Source organism: Dipteris shenzhenensis, chromosome 3 (assembly GCF_047967505.1).
Source record: "Dipteris shenzhenensis isolate YYH24624 ecotype China chromosome 3, Dip_SZ_1.0, whole genome shotgun sequence".
Lineage (NCBI taxonomy): Eukaryota > Viridiplantae > Streptophyta > Polypodiopsida > Gleicheniales > Dipteridaceae > Dipteris > Dipteris shenzhenensis.
Window position 1 is genome coordinate 45014168 of NC_141598.1, and position 11645 is coordinate 45025812.

An 11645-nucleotide genomic window follows, 5' to 3' on the forward strand; every position below is an offset into this window, starting at 1 on the left:
GTGATAAGGAGTATATATTCCCAACCCATGATAAGGAGATGCTTGCTCTCATACATGCTATCAAGAAATGGCATCACTACTTGTATGGTAGCCACTTTAAGGTAAGGACAGACCATAGGTCATTGAGGTATTTCTTATCTCAGAGTACCCTCACTCCTAGACAAAGGTGCTTGGAATTTGAACAAGGGAATGACTTTAATATTGAATAATAGAAAAGAGAGAAAGAGAATCTGGTAGCTGATGCTCTATCTAGCTTGTAGTCATGTCAATGCCATGCAGTCTCCACTATCTATAAGGATTGGATTCATGATGTCCAAGAAGAGTATTGGGAACATCCTGAGTCTGCTGCTATTTTTATGGCCCTTCAGGACCCACATATTACCCATAGTGTGTCTTGAAGAATAGACTCATATGGTAGTTGGACAGAGTTTATTTGGTTCCTCATTCCTCCTTTAAGAAATGGCAGGGGCTGGGAAAGACTTATGAGAAGGTGAAAAAGACTTTATTGGAAAGGGTTGAAGAAGGATGTAGTGAATTATGTCAAGAGCTGTGAGCATTGTCAGCAAAACAGAACTGAACACATTCATCCCGCAGGTCTCTTACACCCCTCACCTATTCCTGAGGGTAATTGGACACACATCAACATGAATTTCATTACTGGACAGCATTTTTGAGGTTGTGGATAGGATGACCAAGACAGGCCACTTTATTCCTACCTGAACCAATTATAACTCCTCACAAGTGGCCAACCAATTCATGGAGAACATATTCACAGGTAGCTTGGTCTCCCGCAGGAGATAGTGGGATGCAAAGTTAAAGAGTGGTTAAGAGTGATTCGTGGAAGAAGCTTTCTCACAATAGGTACAAAATTGGCACCTAGCACAGCATACCATCCTCAATCAGATGGCCAAACTGAAAGGGTTAGTAAGTGGGTGGAAGAGTATTTGAAACACTTTTGCTTTGAAACACAGAAGTCCTGAGATACATGGTTGTGCCTGGCAGAATTCTGTTATAACTCTACATTTGAGGCTTCGTAAGGATGTCAGGTTCAGTTACCTTCTACAATTCGAGACAAAATCCTTCTTAATCAACATGCATGAGATGAAGTGGACAGAATCAAAGCCATTTTACAGTTTGCCAAAGATAATCTTGTCAGGGCACTATCTCAAATGAAGGAGTATGCTGACCAGAAAAGAAGGCATGGTGAATTTAAGGAGGGAAAGTGGTTATATCTCAGATTGCACACGTATAGGTATGCCTCACTGAAAGGGAACACCAATACCAAGATGGCTCACATATTTTACGGCCCTTACGAAACTCTAAAAAAGATTGGTGATTTAGCCCATCAGTTGGACTGGCCTCCTTCCACCCAGATTCATGATGTATTCCATGCATCCTTGCTTAAAAAGCATGTGGGAGCAGATATTCCGATTGCAGCAGAATTGTCTCCTATGGATGAATCTGGGTAAATAGAGTACATACAAGAAAAGATATTGGGCTATAGAGACAAAATTCTCAGAAATAAGGGTTTGGTCGACTGCTACATCAAGGGGAAAGGGTTACAGAGGACGGCTCGACATGGCCAATGTATTACTTGTATCAGACAAAATCTTTTAAAAGTAGGAGGGGATTGTAATAGTAGGATAGTAGTCATCTAGATAATGGGCCATGTTAGCCAATAAAGGGTTCCACTAATTGTAGCTACTTTAGTAATTTTCTGTACATTTAGTAGTAACATTAGGTCTTTCATGAGGGCTTGCCACGTGACACCCTTGTTGTAATATCCCATAAGCAATTAGGTGCTGGCTGACTTTTCTAAAACTATATAAGGGGCCTCAGCTGTACTTTTAGGGCATTCAACACTAATTCATTCTATGAAAGTTGGTACTTTCTAAGCATCAACCTATTGGCTACACATGCAAGAACTTCAAGAAGGGCTCCAACTTCCAAGCTAGCCGGCCATGTGGGAGCTGCTAAATTCCATGCCCTCTTTCACTAAGAGTGACCTATCCTTTTCCCTTGACTTCCCTATGCTGCCATTTCTGCTATACGGTTTCATAGTTTCCCTAAAACTACTCACTGTTAGCAGCCTTAGTAGAAGCTATGTTTAACAAAACTTCGAGCTGATCTTTGCCTTTGTATTTGTTGAGCTTGAACAGCTTGTCTCCAAGCTTGATTCTTGACTCAGCTGGTCGTCTCTTCCTCTTATGCCGCAAAGGGGATGGGCTGCGATGTCGTTTTCTTCCTGTTGATGGAGAGACACTAGGTGACTTACTGTAACTTACAGAATCTTGAAGGTTTGCATAGCATCTTCCTTCGGGTGGAGGCCCTGGTTCATGGGAAATTAATATGGTTACCTTCATGAACATGAACCTGTTGGGCTATACTACTCAACTCATTGACACTGGGAGGCGGATGGGGACCACGACTAGCCACAATGGCTGGTTGACTCAATGAGAAGAGAAAGAGGGCTGATCTCAATAAGGGAGCACAGAGATTTGGGGATCACCATCCCAAGCTCTGATACAAATGAAACCTCTCAGTCTCTTAAGGGGAAGGGAAAGCTTGCTTTGCATAAGATTGCAGAATATTGCTTTACTCATGGATTTGCAAGACAAAAACTGAAATGTACAATATTATTAAGAAAAGATCAACACATGATTAAGGGGCTGGTGTTCCAGTAGCGACAAGCGGTAGGCCAATGGGGGCTGGAGTTCCTGTAGTGACAATTGGTGCCCACATGTCCCCATAGGCTGCCATGTGTAGATGCCAAATGTTAGGGCTGCCACCTCAGCATGCCATGTCAACATGGTGAAATTGTATGTCAACCACTCTTTATTTGTCTAACTAAAAATTTCGTTAAAAGAACAAAAAGAAAAAGTCAAAATTTCAGTTTAGGTGGCAAATACTACTCCGATTTGACTTCTGTTTTCACCCTTACGCTTCTGGCAGTTAACTCTATTCAAAGGGCTAGTCTAGGGTTAGTTTGAGTTTGGTTGGTCTTCTCACATAACCTACTAGGCCTATAGTTTGTTGGCTTGTCTTGTATCTCTTAGACTCTTTCATGTTAACAGGCCCACACCCAAGGCTACTGCAAACGTTCTCTTTACATATTTGCTGGGTCACTTTGCATTCATGCATTTGATTGGTCCCATATTTAGGTACTTGGGTAGGGTGTGATAAGGAGTATATATTCCCAACCCATGATAAGGAGATGCTTGCTCTCATACATGCTATCAAGAAATGGCATCACTACTTGTATGGTAGCCACTTTAAGGTAAGGACAGACCATAGGTCATTGAGGTATTTCTTATCTCAAAGTACCCTCACTCCTAGACAAAGGTGCTTGGAATTTGAACAAGGGTATGCCTTTAATATTGAATAATAGAAAAGAGAGAAAGAGAATCTGACCATGCTCTCTCTCTCTCTCTCTCTCTCTCTCTCTCTCTCTCTCTCTCTCTCTCCCCACCATGTTCCTTCATATGGTATCAAAGCCTCCCTTCCTACCTTCCCCTTCTTCTTACTCTATCTAGATGATGAGAGAAGCCCGCAAATAGAAGCTCCCCTCTCCTCTAAGGTAGAGCCTCCCTTCCCTTAGCCTCGCCATGGTTCCTCGCCATCAAGTACTCCGGTGTCCTAGTGATTGCTCCTAGTCCTCGTTTGTGAAATCAACTCACTCTTGCATCAGTTCGTGGCTCTCCCTCAGCATTGGCAGACATTCCTCGCCCTCAAAAACTTGTTTTAAAGCAGTCTAGCGACTGTTTTTTGACCTTTTGAGGTCCGATTTTGATGTTTTTAGACATTTTGGCATTGCCCAAACATAAACGACCTTGTCCCGCACCATTTCGAGGGGGGAAATTTTTCCATGATTTTTTGTCCATACATTTGTACGAACCTTTGCAAGTAGATGCGCGACAATGCCAAAAGTCCATACAACTTGTCAAAAGGCGATTCTGAGCAGTTTTACGCTACTTTTTGGCATTTTTTGCTCAGATTTGGACTGGAGAGACCTCCACCAATGATTTGAGCTTCTCGATCTTACCCATAAGTCATTGCGATTGTACTGACACTCCAGTACATTGACTTGAGGCTTCTGATAGTGGGGAATACTCTTTTCACTCCTCGTCATCTCCTACATAATATTTTCGCTCATTTTTTTGAGCCTCTTCTGCGCATTCGCTGATCGTCACATTGAGAGTCATGACGTGATCTCCCTTGGTAGCTGCTCCTATGGTCTTCATCGACACATCTTTTGAGGCATCCTCAACATGAGCATCTTTGACACATCATCGACGAGCAGGATGTGCACACTCTTGTGCAGTAGCTACTTCGGGCACATGGGTTCTCTAGCCTTGCTATGCATAAAATGAATGAAATACATCTTTACTACTTGCTTGTTTGAGTCAAGGGTACTCTACCCTAGGTTGTCCCCCAAAATGAATGCAAATAAATCATGTGTGTTGAGTCAAAGGTTCTCTGCCTTGGATAGTCCTCCTAAAAAGATGTATTTTCCTATTTTGTTTTGGTGTGTGGCTCCATGTCTCTCTTAGCCCCTGAAGCCAGGAGAGGATGTACTGTGGGAGCCCTGTATTGGCTTTGATAGGTTTAGAGGGGATGTATCATGGGAGCCATGTATTGGCTTTAATAGGTCTCGTTATTAGGCCTGGCCGAGTTCCAGGATGTTGATGTATTCCTAGACTTATAAGCTGGTCATGTAGCCATGCTATAATGTGAGCCTTTGAGCATGTTGAGTCTCAAGCCATGAGAGTGCTTGGATCAACCTCTGAACACACTCAGACTTTAGCCTCTAAGTTACATAGGGTGCACAGTTTGATGACTGTCATTGTCATGTTCTGTTCTTGGTTCCATTCCAATAGTCCCTCACCTTAGATTGTCATTGTCATGTTTTGTTCTTGGTTCCATTCCAGTAGTCTCTCACCTTGCCTTCATGGGGGGGTGTTTGAATATGAAGCCAAAGTGAGTCAAAAATGTGTGTTCTAATGTGTCCTAGTGTGAGTTCTAGTCTAGTGTGTCCTATGGATGCCACGGGTCATATTGGGAGCTATCCCATAGGCATAGGTGTTCATATATGTGTGTGCTCTTATATAAAAGCTGTACTTTTCTAGTGTCAAATCAATCAAGTATCAAGCTACAAGCTCTTTGGTCTACATGCGAGTACTTTCATTTTGGTTCATCGCTATAGTCATTTCATTTCCATTTCATTATGTCTCTCTTTGAGTATCACTTTCTCTCTCCCTAGTCTACTCTCTCTCTCTCTCTCTCCACCATGTTCCTTCACTCACCCCCACAAAGCATTTACACCTACATATGTTTCATGGATGAAACAAGCCATGGATGCAAATCTTAAGCAAAAAGGTGAAAGATTCATTCTATGAAATTACAATAGGAAGTTATAGGTTCTTTTTGCCTTTTTCATTGTCAAGCATCCCATTTAGCATGCATGAATATTTGTATTAGTTGACTCCATTTAGCACGCATCATTTCTTATATGTGAGTGAGATACTTATTTAAAGTGTGTTAGAGTCTCTCTCTCTCTCTCTCTCTCTCTCTCTCTCTCTCTCTCTCTCTTAAACACACACACACACACACACACTTCCCAATATTTGTATTTTACTTGCATATATGTTACAAGAAGGTGTCACCATCCTCTTTAGGTGCATCTAAGTCCATTTTGTGTGCTCACAATCTTCTCAATTAATGTAGAAGGAGCATGCAATGTATGCAATTTGATGTATAGTATGTTTTCTCTGGTTATCTTTTGGAGGATGCTCCATTTACAAGGCCGTAACCCAAATCTTTGTAACATAATACTCTATGAGTAGAGGCCTTACTTATGCAATTGCTTATGTCATGGAAGGTAAGGAAGAAAGTTCGATGAGTGAAATATATGAATATAAGTGAGTAACCTAATCCTAGGTCCTTCAGATGCATTTATTTAATGTGCTCTCTTTTTGAGTACATATTTAATTATGATATTAGCATATGTCATGCATGTAGATACATACATGCACACAACTTACCTACATATATCGCTCATGTGCACGTAGTCACACCCTTCAAGAAAATTTGAATGCCTATTTGTTGCAAATCGGAGACACTGTGAAAGTTTTTAAATTAATATTGGAAATGATGGGAGGCTGCAAAGTGCAAGAGGCAAAAACATGGTGCAAAGACATTTCAAACGATAGTGTGTAAATAGCTCTGTGAACAGGATATTGAAATCATAACGTACAGCATGTAAATATTTCCACAAATTTAGAGCAAAAGAGAGGGTGTACCTCCTACTTAACCTTTCGTTGGGTTTGGCAAGATTTTGTAAAGAGATGATAGCTATTGTAGCTTGTCCACTACAAGGCAAGTGAAATTGAATGTCACAAAGGGTAGATGCAGTGCAGAGTGAATAGTTGTGCCGGCTATGTTGTGGGTAGCACAACTATTCACTCTGCATTTCATCTACCCTTGAGGACATTCAATTGTGAGTGTGTGCATTTTTGTAGAAGTATGTCTTCCAGGAGTATGTGTTGTTGAGAGTTTCATTTTCTCAAATGCAAAATAAAATTGCATGTGAGGCATTACTTTGAGTTGTTTGGTGTGATAGCTTAGAGCAAGATCAAGATCTTTGCCTAGGTCATATCCGTTGTTTGCACAGCGCTAACTAGACTCACTAGAAGTGGATGTTTTGTGGCATCTCCTTGGTTCGATGGTGGATCATAGGAGATTCGTTTATTGCCTATTGCATTTGATTGTTTCCTTTGTATCATTGTACATGTTTTGCCATGCTTGGAACTCATCACTCAAGCAATGTTCTTTCCCAATGAAAGGCAAATGAAGCAAACATAGCTCTCTATAATGGTTTTTTGTGTCTCTTGCTCTATTGTAATTGTGAATCGGATTATCTTGTCCCACTTTCTTTTCTTTGCTCCATTCTTAAGTATCCTATAATAAAAAATGTAGGTTGTCAAGATTAGATGTTGCAGATCCATGCTGCATTTATAGTAGTTGCTAACTTTGTCGAAGAAAAAAATGTCCACACTATTCAGATCCATCCTTTCAAGTTGGTTATGTCTTCTAAGTAGCAAAGTGCATTCCTCAAGAGTGCTTGTGTTAATGTAAGTGAAGTGTCTTGAGCTGCTTGTAAGAAGCAGTAACAAAGCCAAGTAAATAGCTTGTTGTGTGCTTACATGTGTCTTAAAAATTGTGTTGCCTACTTTGGGGCGTAGCGCGGCTTGTTTGCTACTACACCAGTCCCCATGCAAGATGCAACTTCTTGGGTGATTGCCTATGAAAATGTCTTTTTTGTCATATACGATGTGCAATATGCTACTGCACCATGTGGGTTCATGACATATCGGATTCTGTGTTGGCTCCCCATAGTTTTGTCATGGTTGGTTTTAAATTTTTTGTGTAGATGTCTTTAGGATGCCTACAAAGGAGCAAGGTTACTTGTGAAGAACATGCAAAGCCCAAATGTATTCTTCCTTTGTGAGCATCAATTTTGTCAAGAATGCACCAAAGACTAATTATAGTGTTGCTTGATCCTAAAGGAGAGGTTCAATGCATTTCAAATTCTTCTTCAAGAAGGAGGTGATTGATGCTCTTTCTAGGGCATGAACTATCTATGTTTTCTATGTGGGTGCACGTTCCTAGGAATCCAAACTTGCAAGCCTTATTTCTTCTCCTACAAGTTTTTTTGTTCTTATGTGGTTGGAGTTCTTTGTTAGGCAAGTCGATATTGGAGATGCTTGTGGTTGATAAAGAGACGGACAAAACCAAGAAAGACGACCAAAAAAACTAGCAAACACAACTAGAACTCGAGGATGTGAACACGTGCTACAATCAAAGCGGTTGGGGTTGACATCTCTTATATTCCTTACGGGAACTAATCCCAGACCTACCACGTGGCATGAATTTGGAGTCTTAGTGATGCATTCTAGAGGTTCGGGGGAGGAGGAGGCAGGTTTGGGGGAGGAGGAGGGAGGCTCGGAGAGATGGAGGAAGAGGAGTAGGTCAAGGGAGTGCCACCTAGCATGGATGCAAAGGGCCATCGACACATGGCAGTAGCTGTCAACACACTGGAGACAAACTAGAGGGGGCATATTGGACATTGTGCCAGACGGACATGGAGGCAGAAATACATGGTGACTGTGGAGGTGGGGATAGACTGTCATGGTGAGACAACCTAATAGTTGTGCCATGTGGCACTAGCAGTGTGGAAGAACCTGACTGGGTAGATGACCTGGCCCACTGTGGTGACGGGGTAGAGGGGCGCTCTGCCTAGATGGCAACATACCTATGGCGTGCGAAGGCATTGAAAGCTGGGGCTATAGCATGCAAGCTAGGCTATAAGCCTATAACACGGCAGAGCCACCAGATATGCCACATGGCAACCATCGATGACGATGGGGACTCTAGCACAAATAGTGCAACAAGAGATGGAGGACACTGGCCTGGATGGGCAGGCTCAACGTGGCACGGGCACAGTTGCAGTTGACGTGGCATGATTGTGATGTGGCATGGGCACAGTTGTTGCAAAGAGTAGCTCGAGTTAGGGAGATAGATAGTGTGGCCATTCAACAAGGACGACGCACATGGTGCGCAGGCCCAGTCATCATGAGGTGGGTGGCAGCTAGGACACATGGACAAGAAAGAGAGGGGGAAGTAAATGCTGCCGGCTAGCCACATCAAGCAAAGACAGAGAACATGGCGGCGACACGCCATCGAGCAGAGAATGTGGCGACGACATGCGACAAACGAGGCAGCTGGCCCAGTTGAGTGGTCACCATGTGGCCATTATTTAAAATCTCTCTATTTGTAGAAATAGTTTGCGATGTTGCCTGGTGGTAAGAAAGTGCGTGTGTACTCGCGCACGTGCACGCATAGGTGTTTGTGTGTGTGTGCATGTGTGTGTGTGTGTGTGTGTGTGTGTGAGAGAGAGAGAGAGAGAGAGAGAGAGAGAGAGAGAGCATGCATGTGTGAATTCAAGCATCAACTAGGCCTTTGTAGCACCACAATTTAGGGGGGAGAGAGAGAGAGAGAGAGAGAGAGAGAGAGAGAGAGACACCCACCCACCCACACACACACACACTCTCTCTCTCTCTCTCTCTCACACACACACACACACTTTGCACACTTAATCGAGCTATTATTTTTTAGTAGTATAAGAAGACATACTCCATTGGATACCTTTGTGCATACATATATTTTTCCACCTCAAAGACTAATTACAAAAGTGTTTGTGTGTGTGTGTGTGCACGTGCGTGCATGCATGTGTGTGTGTGAGTGAGAGAGAGAGAGAGAGAGAGAGAGAGAGAGAGAGAGAGAGAGAGAGAGAGAGAGAGAGAGAGAGAGCATGCATGCATGCATGAGTTCAACCCTTAACTAGGCCTTTGCAGCACCACAATTTAAAAAAAAATAAGAGAAACATTTATTTAGCGTTTTCTTTTGAGAGGGGGGGGATGATGCGGATGGATGTAGAAAGAGAGAGAGGGGGAGAGAGAGAGAGAGAGAGAGAGCACGCATGCACGAGTTCAACCTTCAACTAGGCCTTCGTGGCACCACAATTTAGGAGGGTTACAAGAAGGTCTCTGTTTAGATATCGAGCTCCACTCGTCATATGCCAGGGTGACCGTTGTGCATTTATGTCACTGACTTATTAGCTACAGATGCGGTTGATACAGTGCCCATGAATAATAGCTAGATGACAGCTATCCTTATCTACTCTAGTTCGTGGCTCAGTTAGTATGCCACCTTAGTTAGTTGAGTTTGGTTTGAGACCCACATATAGGGTTCTTCTATTTCTTTGTACTAGAGTTCTTTTGGCTTTCACAACTAAGAAGAGGAAAACTATTTTCAGCCTCCACCTGTGTGTATTCGCCCATTGTGTATGTGAGAAAGCCGCAAGTGAGACTCCTTCCCTCTCTCCCACTATCCTCACATGGTATCAGAGCCTTGTTCTGGTAAGGAGCTCAAGAAAGCAAACCAAGTTCGCGGTGTCTTGGTAAGAGGACCAGTGTTGCTTTCCTATTTCAAGTTTGGGAGCAAATCTCTATAGGTAGGATAGCCAAAAGTGCAAGAGTGCACTGTCTCATATTGAGATGCCCTTCGCAGTGTGGCGAGAGCGCAGTATATGCTGCGGGCAAGGGCAAAGCCCTTGGTGAGTTTATTTTTCTGATTCAAGGACATTTCGAGGCCCATTTTGAAGGCAGAAGTTCTTCGCAAGCACTCAGAAAAAGGCCCTGTTTTTGCTGTGCGACCACTACTCTGTTAGTCGGTGAAAAGTTGCCGTAGAAATTGCATCATATGCCTGTGTGCAGAGATATTGGGAGTTGCAGAATCATGCTTGTTGCCTATTGATGCAAAATCGTCACTAGGAAGTGACTGTGTGGTCAAATACCACTTTTGTCAGTTTTGCAGATCTGCCCGTGTGAGGCAAAAGCTGTGTTTTTTTGTAGTGATAGAATATTTTGCAGTGTTCTGTAATGGCGTTTGATTCTCTTTTATAGATTGTCACTGAAAAGCTTGACAAGAACAACTTCCAGGCATGGAAGTTTAGAATGATAAATTTCCTTATGGGAAAAGGTTATTGGGAGTTCATAATAGGAAATGAAGAAGAACCAGTTCTTCCTAATGTTCCCAATCAACAAGAAATGCAGGCATTTAAAGGATGGCATGAGAGAGCCAGAAAAGTTATGTACTGGCTGTCTATCAGTATTTCGAACTCTATGATTGTGCATATTCAGGATGCAAGTACGCCAAAGGAGGCATGGGATACTTTGGCAAAAATGTACAGCACAAATACGCAAGCCAGGAAAATGCAGCTCAAACAGGAGTTACACAATGTGCAAAGAGAAAATTTGAGCATCAATGACTACCACATGAAGGTGAAGAAAATTGCAGATGCACTTGCTTCCATTGGGTCACCCGTGGAAGATGATGATCTAGTTTCTGTGACCTTGAATGATCTAGGAAAGGATTATGCACAGTTCTGGACATCCATCGCCGTCTGTGAAAAATTTCCTAATTTTGAAGAGTTGTTTGCTCTTCTAATTTCCGAAGAGGAGAGAAATGGGGGTGCATCTTCTTCAGGAGAAACTTTAAAAGAAACTGTTTTCTACTCAAATGCTGGAAGAGGTAGAGGCAGAGGTAGAGGAGGCCGATCTACAGGCCATGGTAGAAATCAAAATATGCAGCAAACTCAAGAAAACCAGTCCTATGCAGGAGGACGTGGTAATTCTAGAGGCAGGGGGAGCCAAAGAGGCCGTGGTGGATGGCAGAGAGGCCAAAATGCAAACAACAATGTTGAATGCTACCACTGTGGTAAAATGGGTCATATGGCTAAGGACTGCTACAAAAAGCAGAATGACATTGAATGGAAAATTGTAGCAAGGCAATTATGCATCTTCTAGTAGACAGGGTGATGACAGAAATGAGCATCTATTTATGGTGTAGCACATGACCAATTTTGTGACAAGTGCAGAAGAACGAAATGATGTGTGGCATGTTGACTCAGGTGCATCAAACCACATGACAGGTCATGTAGAGTGGATGCAGGATGCAAGGAAAATGGAAAAACCAGGATTTGTGGAGACTGGTGATGATACTGCACATCCTATTGTGCAGATTGG